Below are 22,384 nucleotides of genomic sequence, written 5' to 3'. Positions count from 1 at the left end.
TTAAAACTCCATGCTCCCAATGTAGGGGGCAGGGGTTCAGTCCTGGTCGGAGAACTAAAATCCCACATGCCACACGATATGGCAAAAAACAAAAAGCTGTGTTTCTCAGAAAGCATAAAGATGGCAATGCCTGGAAATCCGGACGATATATCCTTTCAACCTTAATTATTTCGGTTACAGGACTCCCTGAAAAGCTATGTCATAGTGAGTAAAATGTTGAGTTACTCTGTACTCAATCCAAAAGCTCAAGAAAAATGACCAAAGCGCTTTGTCTTCGGCTTATTTGCAGTTTACTTTCTGTCTGGTAGAAAGTAAAGCCAGAACTGGTAGATTTGGCCAATTCAAAATATGTGGTTTTAATTTCACGTTCTATGCCATAGTAAAATTTTATATTGATTTTATATGAGAAACATCTCATTTTTCGATTATATAAAATTTTCACACAAAAAAGAAAATAGGAAGGAGATTAGAGTCAGTACTAAAGCAGACTCAAGCAAAAACTACCATCTGTAGCAGGAGGACTTCTTAAAACCCAGGGGTGTCTTCTTACCCAACTGTCAACACCAGGAATTATGCCAAGGGGACAGATGCTAAAACTGGAAAGTCTCATCTAGGGCGTGACATCAGAGTTCTATGATTTCTCTCTAAAAAAGCATCAGTAACAATGGCAACAAAGTATTAAGAAGAAAACAAAAGCATGCTTCTTAATGAAAAATGGCTTCCATTAAACAGTTATACTACTAAAATTTATTAACAAAACTGAACATACTGGTTTGTGGAATGTGGATTGAGCTGGTTTCCAAGAGACCAGGAGGTATTTTTTTTTAATCATGGGTGACAACAGGGAACATATGATCAACCAGCAATATAATAACAGAAGCCATTACTAAAAATAGTTTCTAATGACAGTGCAGAGATGATGAAAAACAATAAGGAAATCTCTCCTGCTGTTTTAACAATACAAAGATATAGACCTGATAATGAAAACTGGTAATTCAAAGGCAGCTTTCAGCAGGAAAAATGAAAAACAATCTATAATTAATACCATTACAGTGGGGAATTTATGATCCAGAAGCACAGATAGCCTTTAGTAAAACCTATTTCATGCTCATTCAAGTATTTTGAACTTGATTTTTCACTCCCTTTAGATTTTCATTCTATCAGAGGAGGAACTTGGCTTTAAAGGTTTCATAGTCTTCAGCTGTTTGTCAATCAGGCTAAATCTGAAAGTATACTTGATGAGTAGGGCTTTATTTTCTAAAGCATAAGCTTGCAAACTTCAAGTGCCAAGCAGGTAACATGGATGAGTGAGGCCAACAGTGTGAGAACTGTGGGGACCAGGAGAGAGAATGGCCCAAGGACAGAAGATGAGTGCTATTCAGCTTGGTGTGATAAAGCAAGCCTGATGTAGTTAAATCTCACTTTTCAAATAAAATTTTGTAATTCCATACTTCCAGGAGAAAGTGAAGGACAGAGGAGTCCAGCGTGCTGCAGTCCGTGGGGTCACAAAGAGTCGGACATAACTTAGCAACTGAACAACACCACATCTATTTGAATCTCCAAGTTACATACGTGTTGTTTTTCAAAAAAGAAATACCAAGAATTATTTTAAAACTATGGGCATCATATACATCAGTGAACTAAATCCAACACAGGCTGCCAGATGGTAATCTCTTGAAAGGTCTCAAATTGAAGTAAACTCAAAAAGATAAAGAAGGCTGTTTTGTTTGTTCTGCTTTGTTTGGGAAGTATGATACAGCCACGCAATCCAAATATCATATGATTTTTTACATGAAGATAAAGCCTTGTGATTTGTAAATTCTGTTCAGTTTTTGCAAGTAAGAGATATAAACTGGCTAAGAAAAACTGGATTATAAAGCACCCCAATGTCAGAAGTAATTCTAGATTTCTCAGGAAATGAAAGGAAAAATGAGAGAAATCTAGCTGTTATTTCTTTATTTCTAAAAGGTAAGAGAACAGTATACATTTCTACTTGTCTTTTAGGTGAGAAGGAGCACTAATAATAATAATAATAATAATCCAGTATGGTTATTAACTTATTCAGTGTTTCAGAGGAAAATAAAATCATTAATAAAGCCTATGTTGTAATGAGCTATGATGGGCTTCCCTGGTGGTTCAGACAGTAGAGGATCTGCCTGCAATGTGGGAGACCCAAGTTCAACCGCTGCGTTGAGAAGATTCCCCAAAGAAGGGAATGGCCACCCACTTCACTATTCTTGCTTGGACAGTTCCACAGACAGAGAAGCCTGGTGGGCTACAATCCATGGGGTCTCAAAAGAGTCGGACATGACTAAGTGACTTAATTAATGAGATATGAGCCACTAAAGACAACTCTATAAAGGAGAATCAAATAAATAAATTTTCCAATGTATGAGAAAAAACAAACACCAATAAATAATCCAAAGAAAAAAAAGAAGTACCATAGGTGAATATTTTAATTTAAAAAGTACCACAGGTGAATATTTTGTCAACTTCAAATTTTACTTCACCCCAGGAAACCCTAATTATCCACTCGTATTTCATTTTATTCTAAGGCAAATTGATAAGGAGATTTTCTTCCCATCAGCCAGTGTTTTCTATTTCTAAACCTCACTGCTTCTCATTTCTACTTACAGAGAAAAAAACTCACATACATGCCTATAAGACACAATACCACCTTAGTCAATTGCCAAACGCAAATGAAAATACTGAATTATTTCCCAAATATCAACATAAAGGCAGAAAGAACATATCTGTCAAAGCATACATTGCAGTTTATATCTTGAAGTATTAGCCTAAGTAGGCCAGTATATTTTTGTGTGCATTCTCCCCAAGACTGAATTTTGAGGCCCTGTAAATTAAGAGGTTTTCCACTCTGGCAGGTGAAAATAAGAACACTCCCTGTCAGGTCCCTCTAACCTTTTCAGTGGTTCTTTCCCTCACCTGAGGTAGTTCCCATGCACATGAGTTTGAAGACTGCAGACCTCAGCAGATCTCCAAAAGTCAGTCTGTGTGCATCTCTCCTCTGGAATGTTCCACCACTTTCATCTCTCTGGGTTCCCCGCTCTTCCTTTTACTCAGGGAAACCTTCAGGCTCCACTGGCGCTCTCTCCCTGCACCACAGCCTGGAAGCTGCACAGGTGTCAAGCAGGGACAGTCACAGGCTCACTCACCTCACTTGTTTCTTGTCTCAAGAATCACAGCCTCTCCATGTTTAATATCCAATGTCTTGAAAACTGTTGTCTACTACAGTGTGTTCTTTTTTAGATGTTTCAGGCAAGATAATATACTTTGTCAATCTATCTTTGCAGGATGATGATGATTTAGTAGCTCAGTCAGATATCTGTTTTTTTTCTTTAAAAGGTATAGTTTTAAGAGTAAGAGTCTGTTCTTTCCTCCTCCCCACATTCATTATTCTTTACATTTCTTTTGCTTCAGTAAATACACACTGTAAACCCTCAGACTTGGCAACGTGAATCAGAGTGGCCACAAGCAGAATTCAATCTTTAGGTCTTTTCATTTTGTTTTGTTTCTTCATACTTAGGACCAGTGACCCTGTCACTTTCTCCTACTTCTTATGGCTTTGAGGATCTCTTATTTTATGGGTTTTTTTGTTGTTGTTGTTGTTTTTCCTTTTTTGGCTGTGCAGTGCAGCTTGCAAGATCTTAGTTCCCTGACTAGGAACTGAAGCCTGGCCTCCGCTCAGAGTCCTAACCACTGGACAACCAGGGAAGTATCCAGAGCCTATTAGTTTTGAAACAGCCTCAGGTTCTAGACATTAAAGTGACCTGCACTGAGATTTGCAATAACTAAGTTTATGACTTATTATACCAACCAGTGAAGTTCAGGAAAACCTTATATAGTTTATAGCAACAAGAGAGAAAGAAGCATAGGAAACAGAAACTCCAAGAATTATTCAGAAGACACTGCGAATTTTCAAAGAGTAATGCCACACACATGGTACACACTGGCGTAGGACATTCATAGAGACACAGTAGCCTTCTTCTTATAGTCAAAACTTATAACTTAAAAATCAGAATTGAGTTTATTATTTACTTCATTGTATCAAATTAGAAGGATAGAGCTAAAATCCTTAAGCCAAACTAGAATATATTTCTATGAAACAGTCCAGGACCTGTCACTAAAATCAAAATTTGACAGTTTTCTTTTGCTTCTCCTAAAAGATAATATGGGGGAAAAACTAAGTGATACACAATGACTTTACAAAATGTAACTTTGACTATTCTGAAGGAAATAAATATAAAAATGTTAAATAAATGAAGCCATCTATAATAATATACAAAGAAAAACAATTCTCAGAGCAATTGGCACTATGTCTATATATGCCAAGTTTCACTTTTAAAATGGACTTCTTAATATCAAAGACATTTTGTACTTACATCAATAATTCAAGCAAATTAAGTTAACTACATTCCAGATGAAAACAAAATAATGTAGGATTTTACTAAGTGTATTTCCAGGGTCTCCCTTCATGCTTGGAGAAAAACTACCACAAAATTAGGCCTCTTCTTACCCTGGAAGGCTGATTGCCTTATAATCTCAGGTGGTTTGTGTCAACAAGAACACAGATAACATACTCACTCCTGAGACCTGGAGACAGACCACAACTGGGTGCAAAGTCCAGTAAGCTAAAGCCAGAGCTATTACTTGACTGAACATAAACAGAACCTGCTTAATGAACAACCTGAATGCGAGGTGAACAGGAAAAAAAAAAAGTTTCCTTTTTCTCTACTTAATTCCTTTTAGTTCACTCTGTTGGCTCCTGATTCTTCAATGACTGACAACATCTCAGTTTCCATGGAAAGAATTGTATCTTTGCTGATCATGACAATTCACTTTTACTACTAAATGGCTCAGTCTTGTCTAAAATCAAACTTCAATGTCACTTTTTTTTTTTACTCCATATAAGCAGGGGCATATGGTCTGATCCTTCCCTCTCTCCATCACCTCTCTCATCCTTTTTCCACCTGCTAGTTCTGCAAAATTGGAAAGGACAGTAGGAAGAGGGATTCGAGGCAGAGGAGCACAACACTGACAGCTCTTTAGTTTCACCTGGTTAACACCAGTCAGCTGTCTAGGTAAGCTGGCTGGTTTAGTCTCTAAATCTGTATAAGGAAAGTAGATTTCAAGAAACAAAATGTCTGCATATCAATAGGTTAAAGCAAAAATCAATACTAAAGCTTTTACTTGCTTGCTTTTTTCAATATCATGGTGGTGAAACTTAGCCTCTGTTTTCTAGAAATGCACTAAACATCTGATTTATTTTCCACTTTTAAAATGAATCACTCATAGAAGCTAAATGTGTTTTTGTACTTTCTATCCTTGATTAATCCCTGATACTTTCAAGTGATATGTAAATAATACATGCTTTTGAATGATATCTTGCCAGATTGTTCTTAGCAGGCCTAGAGCTACACACTGAATTTTGATGGGCAGTTAGTGAAATAATGCAAAGAAGGCAGAAATGAACAGCTAATGAGCTACTTGGGATGCCAGCCTGGCACTGCATCCAAGAAAAACTTCAAACCAAGTGGTGATACAAAGGGAAAAAAAATTGATGAAAGCCACAAATCTTTTTGAATCCTGTTCCAGAATATGACCCTGTAAGATGTTTTTATGTTTCTAAAGAGTCTATTGAAGCCTACCATTGTCTTTCATTTATCTAAATACCAGTAAGTAAGAAAAGTATGGACTGATATGAAGAAAAGGAGGTAAGGGCTGAGAAAGAGAAAAGCCCATAAATACTATGCTAATTAGGAAACAATGACAAATTCCATAGCAACAAAATTGTCCTGGGATACCTAGGACATTTTGAAATTTAAAATACAAACATATGCAGAATTCAACACAGCAGACAAACTCACTTTCTATCAAGCTTTATCTCTACAAATAGTTTCAAAATGGCAGGAAAAATAATAAAGGATACTGCCAGCATGTTTTAAACTATTAGGTAGGTATCTTGGTTTACCTTACAAGGTTTAAGTAGAAACTTTGACTTATAAAGAGCAAGATTTTCATTCTAATTTTTTTAATGTGTTTTAAAATTTATTTTTAATTATAGGATAATTTCTTTACAATGTTGTGTTGGTTTCTGCCATATAACACAAATCAGCCAGAAGTATACATATATCCCCTCCCTCTTCACCCTCCCTCACAACACCCCCCTCCAACCCCACCCCTCTAGGTCATTACAGAACACTTGGCTGAGCTCCCTGGGCCATACAGCAACTTCCCACTAGCTATCTGTTTTACACATGGAAATGTATATATGTCAATGCTACTCTCTCAGTTCATCTCACCCTCTCCTTCCTCACTGTGTCCACAAGTCTGTTTTCTACATTTGTGTCTCTATTCTTGCTTTGCTAATAGATTCATCTGTCTCATTTTTCTAGATTCCATATAAATGTGTTAATGTACAATATTTGTTCTTTTCCTTCTGACTTGCTTCACTCTCTATAAGAGGCTCTAGGTTCATCTACATCAGTTCAACTGACTACATTTGCTCCTTTTTACGGCTGAGTAACACTGCACTGTATTATTTAATCTAGCGACTTCCCTGGCAGTCCAGTGAAGACTATGTACTTTCAATGCAGGGGGCACAGGTTTGATCCCTGGTTGGGGAACTAAGATCCCACATGCCACAAGGCACGGCCCAAAAAAACAAATAAAAGCTTAATATTAACAATTTGATTTAATCTAAGAAATTATGCACTGCTGAAAATATTCAATCTCTACAACTCTTTCATGGGTGATAAGAGAGTCAGAGGAGGTTTTGACCCATGCAATGGAGAGAGCATCTGCTAGGAAATTTCCTCTCCTAAATATGACGTATAAGTCTCACTAGGACAGAGCTAGGACAGAGCTCTGTTAGCTTTCCTCCTTCCCCTTCTTTCTGCTTTTAACTTTAAATAATGTCTAAAAGTGAGGCAGCCATAATGGCCACTGGCAGGAAAGACATATGTTAAAGATGGCACAGCAAGAAGAAAGAAGGTGTTTGAGTCTTTAAGCAGTCTTTGAGCAGCTGGACCAGCCTGTCTGCCAGCTTCTGAACATCTTGTTAGAAACGAAAAATAGCTGTTGAAATCACTGTTGACTGGATTTTCTACTATTTGCCATCAAATCCATGCCTAATTCATTCAGTATTATTTAGTACTGCAAATACAAATAAAAATTTCTGAGTTGAGGTAATTCTGATTTTAAATTATTTCAGTGTAGTTTATTTTATAATAAAACTTATTCATTTGTTTTTAAAATGGATCTACATAGTCTCTAGGATTCCCAGGTAGCACAGTGAAGGAAATGGCAACCAACTCCAGTATTCTTGCCTGGGAAATTCCAAGTACAGAGGAGACTGTGGGCCACAGTCCATGGAGTCACAAAAGAGTTGGACGTGACTAAACAACAACAAAAAAATATAGTCTCTATTGCTCTCTACATGTAGCGTTTTCATCCCAAGTCCATGATTTTCACTCATGAGAGGTCAGAATAATTAACCTTTTTTGTCAGTCATTTTATGCCAATATGATTTATCGGCAGTGGCTTATAAAATGATAAAGCTACTGAAAAACACTTTCAAAAATACACCACCACAGAACAGGAAAAAATAAAAAAGCCTAAGTCAATTAGGAGTTAAACATAAAATATCTAAGAATGTTCTGAACATTGGATATTATATTCAGGTTCATGGACCAGTTCAAGAACTTAATTATGACCATAGCTGACTCAGTTAAAGGAAAGCTCCTCACTCTTGTTAGAACTTTATGACATTTTACAGCACTTGCAAACAAAAGATAGATGAAATTCCTCCATGTATAGTCAGCAAAAACTATTAGTAAAACTAACTAAACTAAAAACTAACTACCTAAAAACTATTAGATAGTCATTGTAAAACTATATATATAAACGATGTTTGCTCCTTGGAAGGAAAGCTATGACAAACCTAGACAGTGTATTAAAAAGGAGAGACATCACTGTGCTGACAAAGATCTGTATAGTCAAAGCTATGGTTTTTCTGGTGTGGTTTTCCATCACATGTACAGATGTAAGAGTTAGACCAAAAACAAGGTTAAGCACCGAGAATTGATGCTTTTGAATAGCAGTGGAGGAGAAGACTCCTGAGAGTCCCTTGGACTGCAGGGAGATCAAACCAGTCAATCCTAAAGGAAATCAACCCCAAATTTTCATTGGAAGGACTGATGCTGAAGCTAAAGCTCCAATACTTTGGCTACCTGATGCCACGAGTCAACTCATTGGAAAAGACCGTGATGCTGAGAATGATCGAGGGCAGGAGGAAAAGGGGGCAAACAGAGAATGAAATGCTTAGATAGCATCACCAACTCAATGTACATGAATTTGAGCTAACTCTGTGAGACAGTGAAGGACAGGGAAGCTTGGCATGCTGAAGTTCATGGAATCACAAAGTTGAACATGACTGAACAACAACTGAACAATGACAACAACAATAAATTTGGGGTATAATTCTTCCAAACTGGCATAAATAAATACTATTTTTCAATTCATCATAATCATGCTCAATCTGCACCTGTCATTTAAAAACCTGCTGAAACTGAAGAAGGCTTCTTTTCTGTCACTCATTAATAAAATTTCATTGCAATTTCACATAAAGGCTTACCATTAGTCAATTGTTTTAGAGCATTAGTCTGAAGAAATTGGTATATACTACATATGTTAATAAGTTATTGAAAAATGAGTTCAACTAAGACCTAAGGATTTTGATGATAGCAACAGCACGTAGTCATTTTACTGGGTGGCCCTTAAGTCCTAAATATACTAAGCACAATCACTACATTATCTTGTTTTAATATTGTTAGTTTAATACCCCCCATACACACACTAAGAAAAAGAGATAGGAAAATCTTTTACCTTAATTTTACTGATGAAGATATCAAGGTAGAGTAAAATTAATCAACTTTCCTAGAATCAGTGTGAATAACAGACATCATATAGTCTTTAAAGTCAGGCAATCTAACTGTGAAAGTCTGTATCTATAATCAATAGATTATAACTTACAGGTGAGTTTACTCTCTCAAATTCAACAAACAACCCAATAACCTCTTACCAATGGACACATTTTAAAAATCAGCAAGTTGAAATATCATGCAACACATTCTTTTACAGTGAGTCAACTGTTCAAATACTGAATCTTTTCACTAAGGATGAATAATTTGTTCCAGTGGTTTCAGGAATCCACCACATAATTCCCAGAAAGTGAAATCACATCCTTGGTAGATTAATAGGGAAGTGGTTTACTGTAACATGACAAAAGCTTTGAGAATGGATGATCTTTTATATATTCCCCTTTCAAACTGACATCAATATAAGGTAGTTCTGGCTTTATATGGCTATCCAGCATCAGAGCACAGTATTTTAAAATACACAGACAAGCATAAAACATGGTGGATGAAAGCAAGCTACAAGGTTTTCTATAAAAAATAAACAAGCTCAAAAGTATCAGAGGTTTCACTAGCTATAACTGCACTGTCAAAAAAAAAAGATAAATTTTTACTAAATATCTATGCAAAATGACACGAAATGCTATTGAAATTTTGATACAACCAAAAAAAAAAAAAGTTAAAGGAACCTACTGAAAAACCGTGACATAAATAAAATACTAATAAGATGAAATATGAAAAAGTGATTTGTTATTTCCATTCATCAAAATCATTATATTTTATATATTATGGCACTTAATAATTTCAAAAAATATTAAATTATCCTTTGCCTTAGCAAAAACCAGAACAAGGAGCATTATTCATATATTGTAAATGATGAAAATTTTATTCAAGGATATTATTTGACTTGGCAATGATAACATGGCCATTTAGGGGCAGAACTGGATTCTGACTCAGCATTCTAGCACAGTAACTGGCCACACTGGTAGAAGACTACTCTAAATGTCACTTGAAAAAGTTAATACCATACATAACGTCTGCACTCTAGTTTTCAATATAATCAAACTATTAGTGTGAGAAATCTTGTAAAAGAATCTACAGTATTCTATAAACACATAAACATTCAGCTTTTGAGTAAATCTGATTTATAATCTTTCCATAAATTAAAACAATCTTCAGGTTATTGGTAGATTTGTGTAGATCACACCAAACAGCTAAAAATGGGGACTTTAAGAGTATTGTCAAGGGTTAATGAAACAAATAGATTGGAATATTGGGACAGACATAAACACATTACTATATTAAACAGATAACTAAAGGAGCTACTGTATAGCACAGGGAACTCTATTCAATACTCTGTAATGATCTATATGGGAATAGAATCTCAAAAAGCATAGGGGTATATATGACTGAATCACTTTGCTCTACATCTGAAACTAACACAATATTGTAAATCAATTATACTGCAATAAAAACTTCAAAAAGAGGAGAAAAAGAGTTAATGAAATAAAGTTTGACAAAAGAAAATTAAGTCAAATATTACTAGGGAAAAACAAAGGAAGCAAAACCATATAAGTTTATGTTTTCAAAGTGGCACTGGTGTGGGTAGAAGTGAAAAATGGAAAACACGGTGAGTTTGAGGATGTTTTACTATGCTGCTGCTGCTAAGTTGCTTCAGTCGTGTCTGACTCTGTGCAACCCCATAGACGGCAGCCCACCTGGCTCCCTCGTCCCTCGGATTCTCCAGGCAAGAACACTGGGGTGGGTTGCCATTTCCTTCTCCAATGCATGAAAGTGAAAAGTGAAAGTGAAGTCGCTCAGCTGTGTCCAACTCTTAGCGACCCCATAGACTGCAGCCCACCAGGCTTCTCCGTCCACGTGATTTTCCAGGCAAGAGTACTGGAGTGGGGTGCCATTCAGAACTTCAGTTTTGCAAAACATGGTCTAGGCATCATCCCTTTGAATTTTCACAATAGGAACTGAGAGGTAAGTGGAGAAGGTATTATTACCAGTTTTAAAAACAGGAATTGTTCAATGATATCTTCCCAAAACACACAGGTAGTTGGTGGAGGCTGACAGATACAAAATGTAAAAATAAAAGACAAGTTTCCAAAAGAAAGTTTTGGAAGGAAAAAAAAAGAAACATTTATTGTCTGACCAGTGAGTGATGGCAGGAATACGGTCAAAACCAGAAAAAAGTTCAAAGATTTCATTTAAAAAGAAAAAAGTCAAAGGCTCTAGTTAATATTATTATCAGTGAAGTTTTATTTCTTGAAGGAGATTTTGAATGTCTAGGAAAATTATTTTTGAAATATGAACCATTAAGCTGCAGAAGAATCTCCCAAATGAAACACTTAAAAGTCCAGATGAGTCATAAAAACTCTTTCAGAGTTAAGTAATATTTCATGTCTCAGCTCCGCATTAAAGGTACGTGTATAGGTTAAAAATAAAATACAACATTTTACTTTATAAATAACATAAAGTAAAATATTACATTTATAATATAATATTGGAATAGAATTTACTTTAACCCATTACATCAGGTTTTATTTATCCAGCCAGTTAAGCTTCTCATCATCCAATTTGAAGCAATATTCTACTGAGTATCGTTACACGTATTTCCTTACATGTTCACTGCTAGTACAATTCCAAGAAATGAAAGATGTGAGGGAAGGCATTTTTCAACAGGTTATGTTCTAATCTCACTTTTGCTTGCAGAGTAAAAATCACTGCATGAGCAGGAACTGTGAAAGTGAAAGTGAAGTCACTCAGTCGTGCGCAACTCTTTCCGACCCCATGGACTGTAACCTACCATGCTCCTCCATCCATGGGATTTTGTATACCAACTTAAATTTCAATATGACAACACACTGAAAGAAAATTCTTGACTCTAAGGAGAAATGAACTTTTCTATATCATCTTTCCCGAGATCATTCTGAATAGTATTTTATTCAAAGAAACATGGCAGAATTTACCTATATTCAGCACTCACTGAACTTAATTATTCTTAATATAGCAAAGATCAAAATAATAATAGCAGCTTTTGGTTAATTTTAAGTGTATTCATCAGAAGACACATTTGTACAGACACACACATCAACATTTTATAAGTTCAGACACTCACAGTATCATCTTAGATGTTGCCACTAATAGACTAATTTCCATAACTATAAAATTAAATTTTTATCTTCACACAAAGCATTTATCAATTTTAACATATTTTAAATTTCTGAGATTTTAATCTTCATCACAGAGTCATAATTTTATCTCTTAAAGAATTCTGAAAGATAAGTGGAGCATAATTCAACAGGGCTCTCTAGGACTTAATTTTAAGTTATACAGTACAAATAAACATTTCAATGGTTCAGAGAGCAAATAATCTGCCTGCAATGCAGGAAACCTGGGTTTGATCCCGGGGTTGGGAAGATTCCCTGTAGAAATATTTTGCCTGGAGAATTCCACGGACAGAGGAGCCTGGTGAGCTATGGTCTATGGGATCACAAAGAATCGGACGTGACTGAGCAACTAACACAGAGGATTTCTTTACCCAGATCTAAAACAGGTTTTTAAATTCCAATTCTAATTTGACCTTTTGGTTTATATACCACACTACAGTAGGTCTTTAAAAAAAAGATCATGTTGAAGACAAACTCATTCTACACACCTAAATTAAAGAATAAGTTTTTGCAGCAAATATTGATGGAAAATAATTTAGGACCACTTATTTTAACTGAAGTATTGACCATATCTCATTTGATTTCCAAAATTTACATATCATATTGATGTAAAGCATTTTTCAAAAGATAAAGGAATTCAAACCATATCCATTTTATTTATCTTTCCTCTCCCAGGATGTTGAAAATGAACAAAGAAAACAATGAAATGAGAAAGACAATGTTAATTGATATATACACTACTATTATTTTATAATCATTATTCAGAGACCTTTAGGTACAAATCTGATCATAGCACTCTCCTGCTCTAAACACCTGTTATACCTTCTGTTTTCCCTAACACATTGAAGTTCCAGCCCTGAGACCTATCCATGACTTTCCAATACGTTCCCAGCTTTAATTTCTAGGCTTATTCCACTTCATATATCTCTCTCTGTAGTCCAAATATGAATTTAGAAAATCTCGTGCTATATAGTCCCTGTATTTTACACCCCTAAGTCTGCAATTTCCTCATCTTAAGTGTCTTCATCTTCAGACATCAAATTTCATCAGGGGCAATGTGAAATTTTATATACCTCAACAAGACTTCTCAGCAAGTCTTTCCCAATATGCTGGCCAAAGTGAAAGTGAAAATCACTCAATCAATCATGTCCAATTCTTTGCAACCCCATGGAATTCTCTAGGCCAGAATACTAGGGTGGGTAGCCATTCCCTTCTCCAGGGGATCTGCCCAATCCAGAGATCAAATCCAGGTCTTCCACACTGCAGGCAGATTCTTTACCAGCTGAGCCACTGGATGCATTTTCAAACTTCCCCTAGCAACAGATTATCACTTCTCATCCAAATTATTGCTCTAACACCCTAATTGATCAACCCATATTTAGTTTTTTCTCCTGCTTAATACTTTTGATAAATTCAGCCAGAGTGATTTTTTTCTTAAAATGTAATTATGATCACATCATTCTTCTACTTAAAAGCCATCTGTGGTTTCTCATTGCTCAAAATAATTAAGTGCAAACACATAAATGTCTTAAAAGTGCTACATTTTCCAGCCTTTATTTTTCCAATACCATCTCCTGAAACTTCTTTATTTCTCTATTACCCCATATATCATCTGCATATGATATTTTCCTAAAGGACATCAATCCTGAATATTCATTGGAAGGACTGATGCTGAAGTTGAAGCCCCAATACTTTGGCTACCTGATGAGAAGAGCCAATTTATTGGAAAAGACCCTGATGCTCAGAAAGATTGAAGACAAAAAGAAAAGAGGGTGGCAGAGGGTGAGATGGCTAGATAGCATCATCAACTCAATGGACATGAAACTGAGCAAACTCTGGGAGACAGTGAAGGACAAGTAAGCCTGGTGCGCTGTAGTCCATGGGGTAGCTAAGAGTCAGACATGACTTAGCAGCTGAACTACAACAATAACCCCATATACACTCTATCTCTAACCATGTGAATATCACTCAATACCTTAAACAAAGCAAGTGTTCTCTTTCTGTTACACTTGAGGTCTTCCAAGTTTGTTCAGCCTTCCAGTAGTACTCTCTACTCCTTTTTAGCCTGGCTAACTCCCTTACCATTTCTAAGCATAGGTTGTAGCTTTGAGACATCTCCTACTAACTATACCACTAACGGTGTATTGCCCAATTTATATAACTCTCATTGGGTAAGAGTTAGTTCTCACTGGACCATGAATTTGGCCAACTGGCATCCTCAGACTTCACTATGTACCCACTGCCTGGAACCGTGCTTGAAATACACAGTTACTGAATACATAGTTATTGAAAACATGAATGAGCTGGATAACTACCAGTCATATTGTATTTACCCCAAAAAGGACTTTGCAGTCTTGTTCAAGACCAGGCCTATTTATAAGGCATGCATCTCCTGACTGACCTTCCCCTCTCCTCAGCTGGACAACTGGTTGACCTGATCAAAAACTAAAACTCTAGTAACAGGGAGAAAATCCTTCACGTCTTAAAAGATACACAATCGCCATCATTATTAATTATTTTGAAGACGGAAAACAAGAATTACATTTAAATAAGTGAATCATTGCTAGTAATGAGAAGAAAGCCTGAATAAGACTCAAAGTACAAAGCTATATTCCAGACTCTTCCATCAACTTGTTCTCAAAAGTCAGGCAAGTTATTTCACCTCATTGAATCAAGAGTTTCCATTTCCGTTTCAACTAAAATATCACTAAGGTGCACTTTATCTTTACAATATTATCATTTCAATTCTATTAGGTTTTGAAAATAATAAATGTGCCCTGCTTTCCTTCCTCTCAACTTTCTCTGGTTTTGGTAATATTATGGCTTCTAGTGTAAAGAAAAGAAAGAAATACACTTCTTCAAAGCTGAAATAGCATATTAGACTAACCAAGCATATCCACGCCAAGGCATATGATATTGGGCAGATATGATTCAATGACCAGTTCAACTAAGGTACCATATTTTAGTTGATATCCACACAACTGGTCTAGGAGAACCTGGAATATAGAAAGGCACTCTGTAAAGGTTAGGTCCTTCTTTAGTAATGTTTCAGACATATTTAAAAGATAAGCAAAATTCAGTCTGTTAGACTGAATTTAAACACTAATAAATAACTGAACACAAAACAACAAACCATCAATGTATTGCATAAGAGAGACACTAAAAGTTTAAGACCAAAGTCTGTCCTCAATTTTGGCAAACAGGCCTTAAAAACTCAAGATTCCTAAACTTTTTCATAAGGGATTATGGTGAGTCACTACCATTCTATAATTTACAGGCTATAAAATGTTAAAATCTTAACTAAATGAAGAAAATAAGCCAAATAAGCTTAACAAACCTTTGCATTTAATGTATATAAACTAAAATGAAGGTAATGAAGCATATTTGGAGAAAAAAAAAAGCCACTGTGAGAAATGTACAGCAAAGCAAAACTAGAAAGAAACAGATAACACATGTTAAAACATTTTTGGAACCGATAATGCTAATCTGAATAAATACACACATACAAAGAGGCTACATCATTTTCTCTCTACATTCTCTAAGCAGTGCTGCCAAATACGGAAGGATCGGAGCCATTTCTGGGGAACTGCTGAATCAGGAGCATGAGTCAGAAAGTAAACCCTCAGCACTGAAAAAGTAATAAAAACGGTGCTGGGAGCTTATACATATACATTCTGTTCCAAAGGTCCAAACCTTCCCTAATTATCAAAGCTCTTCCCTTCCCAAAGTTACCCCTTCATATTGTACATCTGGAAGAAAGATTTCCTCTCATGGACTCAGATTTTGTCTGTATCTAAATGTTAAGATATGGTACAGAGTTAATACTACATGTGCCTAAAAAGGGCTCTGAAAACTAAGTGTCATTAAAATGTCACTTACTTTTTTAAATGACAAGAAATCTAAAGTAAAAACAAAATCAAACAAAATAAAAGGCCTAAATTATAATAAAAATTATTTAGAGGTGTACAAAAAAGTTGCTTGACAGATATTTGGAAGACAAAGCTGTACTTTTTTCAAAAGCCTTTAAGATAGAATCATCCAGACATCACTCTTTGAACTACACAGCAGGAATGATTGTAACAAGAGCTACTCTCAGGCTCATGAGTTATTTTTGCCACAAGACTTTCAGAAAATACACATCATCCATAATCAACACAATGAAGTTTAGGCTCCAAAGGTAAGTCATCTTCGGACAACAAAGACGGGACTGTCCTCCTTTTTCTTCTGTCCCAGGATGATAGCTTCTCGGTTTTGTAATGGCACCGTTACCATCATTTATGACTAATAAAATCCACAGCTTAGGAAATAACTCCATATACTTTTATCTTATTCAACATTCATTTTCAACTGCAACAGTAACAACGGCAGCCATGATTTCTCACTTGAATTGCAGTTCTGAGCTCTCCACTATGAGCTGAATGGGTTAATGATCTCAGCTCGTCCAAACAGAGCCTGGGACAAAGAAAACTAATCAAAGTGAAGCAATACAAATTGGGTCTAGAATCCTTATTTGTCAAGATAAACTCACTCTATCTGAATCTCAAATCTTACTCACTCATTATCCATTTCCTATTTTAACTTTCTCTTTAATCTCTGCAATTTCCACAAAACTTACCCCAGAAAACAAAGCCCTCAAATCTTTAGCTTTAATGATTAACAGCCAGGGTTAGTCTTAATGTAAAATTATGAAGAGAAAAAAAAGTCTTATTGAACTTTGCAGTAAACATAATGATAATTCCTCTTGAAAGTAAAAGTGAAGTCACTCAGTCATGTCCGACTCTTTGCGACCCCATGGACTGTAGCCCACCAGGCTTCTCCATCCATGCGATTTTCCAGGCAAGAGTACTGGAGTGGATTGACATTTCCTTCTCCAGGGGATCTTCCCAACCCAGGGAAAGAACCCAGGTCTCCTGCATTGCAGGCAGACACTTTACCCTCTGAGCCACCAGGGAAGTCCAGTATTAGCTTTACATAATTTCCATTGGACCCAATGTTCTATTCCAGAGTTTATAGAAATAATAGTTAGGTAGATGAGGCGGAAACATAGTAGTACTTTCTCCTGTGATATTAAAGGAAAATAACTCTAATTTTAAAAAATGAGTTTTGTTCATTGGTTCTTTAACTATAGCTAGGCTTCCCTGGTGGTTCAGACAGTAAAGCGTCTGCCCACAGTGTGGGAGACCTGGGTTTGATCCCTGGGTTGGAAAGATCCCCTGGAGAAGGAAATGGCAACCCACTCCAGTGCTCTTGCCTGAAAAATTCCATGAACCGAGAGGCTCCTCAGAGCCTGGTAGGCTACAGTCCGTGGGGTCGCAAAGAGTCGGACACGACTGAGCAACTTCACTTTACTTTAACTATAGATAACGAACTCTGAAATCCTTTCTCAAGACAATGAGTCTCCACTCCCATACATATAGGTAAGACCTGTTCCCACAGTATAATTAACACTAACATTTGAAAGCTGTTGGCCCTCTTCTGGTTTTAAAGGAAGGCTTGGGTCCAAAGGTCTGAGCAACAAAGAAGAGCCATTTGTGAAAACTGGAACAGAAGAATCCTCCCATGTAACTGGGCTTAGTAGGGGAGGACTAGGTACATATGCCCATCAAGTATGGTTGGCACCTACCGTGGTAGTTATCACAGATAGCATAGCCAAGAACAAGGCAGCCAAGGTCAAAGCTGTCCCTGTTCTTTGACCAATTTTTCCCCTTCAATGGTCAATTTCTTCAATCGACCCCAAGTGGGCCATGTGGCTTTGTTGGTCCTTGGAGCCTGTTCTGAGTGGTTGCGGATCGTCAGTCTTCTCATCCCCCTCACTGGCGGCTCTCCAGGAGGATCGATGTGGAATTATATCCTCTTCTTTCCTTTCTTTGACATGCCTTCCTGATATTCAATGGTGTTGTCCATCATCAAGTACTTTCACTGTTCTCCAGTCTCTTGGCTGGAATTCCCTGCATCTTCTGGCACCATCAAAAAACCCTCGAAAGCTCAGGTCCCTGTTTGGGCACCAAATGTTGGGACCAGCACAACAACAAACCAACGTGAGGGAGCAGTGCCACAGAAGAATAAAGAAAAATAAGACTCAGAAATAAGGTGGGGATCAGGGGCTAATGCCATTCACAGGCATAATTCCTCTTATAAAACGGTAAATACTGCATGCATTAAATACTTGCATGCAGTGTTCTGGTCAAGCCCATATGTAGTGATTTCAGTGATCGGAATACTCTCCAGCAGTGAGTGGCACTAACACTGCTGTTTGGCATTTATATTACATCTTCACACAATGTTCTACAATAGCTATCACATCTTGTTCTTCGTTAGGATGATGAATAGCAATGCATTTTAATTCATACTCCTGATTTTCACTGTTTTCCACCCACATTCATTTGCATTTGGCTACATTGATCAGCACAGTCTGAGTCGACACAAAGCTTCATCTCTGAAGACTTCAGAAATTTAAAGAGCTATGTTCTCTTTCATTAGTCCTTAGTATTTCAGTTGAGTAATTAATTCACTAAGTATTTGTGGCTTTACTAGTTGCTGGATTAAGGAGTTCTCAAACTTTAATGTTCTTAATAAGAATCACAGGGGTGCCTATTACAAATGCAAATTTCTTGGTTCACAAACACCAGATATTTGAACACTGTAAGACTAAGTGAGGGCCCCAAAGTCAGTATTTTAATAAGTATCCCATGGAACTCCAATGCAGTCAGTCCCAGGACTTTACCTGGAAAATCTCTGAAAATTACCTAGTTAAGGTATAAATCTTCATGTTCCTTGTCCCTGGACTAAGCCACATCTTCACCAAAACTGTTTTCCCCAATTACAATCCCTCATGCTTACATTTTAAAAATTAGCTACATTATCTGTAAGGTTTGCTGACTTCTTGTATTGTGCTGGCTTCCCAGGTAGCACAGTAATAAAGAATCTGCCTGCCAACGCAGGAGACACAAGAGATGCAGGTTTGATCTCTGGGTCCAGAAGATCCCCTGGAGTAGGAAGTGGCAACCCACTCTGGTATTCTTGCCTGGAAAAGTCTCATGGACAGAGGCGCCTGATGGGCTACAGTCCATGGGGTCACTAAGAGTCAGACACAACTGAGCATGCACACATTACTACTACTACTACTTTATCATATCCCCCACAGGCAAATTGTGACAAATACAGTGTCAACCCTCCCCAATTCACCTAAGCCTCAGTAACTTACCCATACCACCCTCCTGCACAACAAATGATAAACTTCAGTCTAAAACACTGAGGATTGTATTAATTAAATATTCTATACAAGATAGGAAAATAATAGAAAAAGTAACATATGAAAATATTCTTTTTATGTATTTTTGAGGATTCAGTGTTGACAAAGGCAGAAGATGGAAAACAGTGGAGTAACTCCAATAACGAGTTTGAGAAGACCTATTCCACTACCAATGAAGCAAACTTCCTCATTATATTGAAGCAGGCCTCTAGGAGGGCTTAATTAACATTCCTGACTGCGAATTTGGGGGACTAACCTTTCCAGTTTGCTCAGAGCTCCAGTAGCAATGAAAGCTACATGCCTCAGAAAACCTTTCAGTTTCAGATTAGTGGAGATAGTTATCCTACTTCATGCCTCACTGTTTAGGCATTAATTTTTTTAAGTCCCTGGGAAAATGTCTATAATAGCCTATCAAAAGAAAACAATAAACCAAGATTTTGTTTAGAAATTATTCATAAAAGTCCCCTTATATTTTAAAAAGAATTCATGGTTCTCAAAAACCTGAGTTCTATTTCAACTCAACAATTATTCAAAAGCTATCTCTAAAAGAGAAAAAAAAAATCACAATTAAGAAGCAATAAATGTCAAACAAATATATAACCATATAAGTTACTTGGAGGAGGGTACTTTGAGATTTCCAAAATACACACATCCATGGGTCTTATGTGGCAAGCTAAGTCTTCTGAAACACCACTTACCTTAAAAGGCAACTGCAACCTGGGCAGGAATAGGGAAACCAGAAAATAAACAAGACATCCCTGATTTAGGTCCTGACTACAAAAGCGACAAGGAGCTCATAGGCTAATGATTCAGTACTTTCAATGAGGAAGATGAATAAAATTTCCAATAGTCAAGAGGGAGCTACATCATTTGCAGTAACACTAGGGGTTTGCTGAACACTATCTTTGGAAGGATCATTAAAGTGAAACTATTAATTACCACCAATAAAGCTAAATATTGTAGACTCATTCACACAGGAAAATTGTAGGCACATCTCAATTATTCACAAGTTGAGCTTCTGCTGTGATTTTTTTCATTAGAAAATTTCCAACTGTTTTTCACTAGTAAGAAGTCAGTGGCTTGTTCATGCTGTTTGATTTTTTTTTTTTTCTCAATTTATCTTATTGTTTCTCTGTCTCAGCTTCTTCTAAATAGCCAGAGGGACTTCAGTGGGAAAGATCCTGGAGCTGATTTTTCCCATTCCTGTTTAATCATAAGTAACAACTTTGGAACCAGAGGCCTTTCTCATTACTTTCAACAGTTATATAGTTGTCTGAGTCAGACAATTTCACGCAGGAACCAATTATCTCTGGTCTGGCCTATTGTAACAGCTAATGATTGGTCTGCCTCCAGTCTCAGCCCCACTCAATCCATTCTCCACCTGCAGCCAGAGCGATCTTTCGTTCCTGCAAATAGGATTGTGGCATTCTCCTGCTTCAAATCCTTGGAGGGCTTTACTGCTCGTAGAATTAGGTTCAGATCATGCCTCAGGGATAGGCTCATCTCCAGGCACTCCCCCTCTACCTGTCCTGTATCTGGACCACATAAAACAATTTGATTCTAACAAAATGAATTATTTGCTGTTCCTTGGGCTGGAATGTCCAGCTCTCCTCACCCTCCTGACGACCTTCTGCTTCACCTTCCTGTCTCAACCCATGCTGTGTCCTCTAGGGGTCTTTCTCAGACTGCTTAAGAATGAATCCATCAGGAACCACTACTCTTGGCCTATACTATAGCATGACATACATCTGTTTGAGCACATATTGCTAACAGTCAATTTCGTTCAACTTCTTTCTCCCTTTGGACTGGGGGCTTCCTCCTTTATCACCTTTGTAATGTCTTACATCTACCATAGGGGATCCCCAGGTGGCTCAGTGGTAAAGAATCTGCCTGCCAATGCAGGAGGTACAGGAGACGCAGGTTCGATCTCGGGGTCAGGAAAATCCCCTGGGGGAGGAAATGGCAACCCGCTCCAGTATTCTTGCCTGGAAAACTCCAAGGACAGAGGAGCCTGGTGGACTACAGTCCATGGGGTCACAAAGAGCAGGCACGAACGTACACCTACCATAACATGAATCATCAACAAGGATTTGTTTATTAATTTCCTGTAAGAAAATAATGTGTGACTCAGAAAGCTAGCTTATAAACAGAGAACAACTCTATTAAAATCAGTTAAAAATAACAATAAACACATTAGAAGTGCTTACTGATATCTACTACTATCAACCTATGATACACAATACATGATATAAAAAATATAGCCTCAAAGCAAAGTCCTTAATCAATCTTGGCAGTTTATAGTTTATCTTGAGATATTAATAAAGCACACGGGAGATGAATGTGAAAAATATATACATGTATATATAATACAGAAATTACTTTGATAATACTGTACAGACTACTAGGGATAGTTTTTCAAAATAATGTTCTAATTATATAAGCAATTTATGTATACAATAAATTGCAAGCAAAATGAGCAACAGTGTCTGAGACTTCATGGGATAAAATTCATAGTCAATAAATACCATAATTTCAACCTTGCTAGTAATCAATTAGAATAAAATGATGTCAAATTGGCAAAAATAAAACTGATTATAATATTCATTATTGGCAAGGGTACAAAGAAATGGGCACCTTCATACCCAGATGTAAACTGGTATCAACTTTCTATATAGCAACCCTGAAATAGATGTTAAAAACAAATAAATATATATGTTCCTTCACCCAGGAATTACATCTCTAAGAATTAATATAAAATAGTAAAGTTAGTAGTAAATTAAAGCTATGGCCTATAAGGGTATTTATCTCAATAAAAAGGAAATGGCTAAAGATTCCAGACTAGGAGATAGGTAATAAAAATTCAAATACATACAACTGGCATACAATAAAGTCATTAAAATGAAGGGTGTTTGACACGTTGCTGCTGCTGCTGCTTCTGCTGCTGCTGTCTGACTCTGTGCGACCCCAGAGACAGCAGCCCACCAGGCCCCACTGTCCCTGGGATTCTTCAAGTAAGAACACTG

The 22,384-nt window shown here is 36.8% G+C and overlaps 1 protein-coding gene across 2 annotated transcripts in view; it reads right to left on the bottom strand.

Moving 5' to 3' along the window:
• The window catches only part of KCNJ3 (potassium voltage-gated channel subfamily J member 3), a 185,722-nt gene that overhangs the window by 145,550 nt on the left and 17,788 nt on the right, over positions 1–22,384 (bottom strand). The window lies entirely within an intron of this gene.

This window comes from Capra hircus, chromosome 2, assembly GCF_001704415.2.
Source record: "Capra hircus breed San Clemente chromosome 2, ASM170441v1, whole genome shotgun sequence".
Classification (NCBI taxonomy): domain Eukaryota; kingdom Metazoa; phylum Chordata; class Mammalia; order Artiodactyla; family Bovidae; genus Capra; species Capra hircus.
Note: the sequence above shows the minus strand (reverse complement) of the source record. Positions and strands in the feature narration are given on the sequence as shown.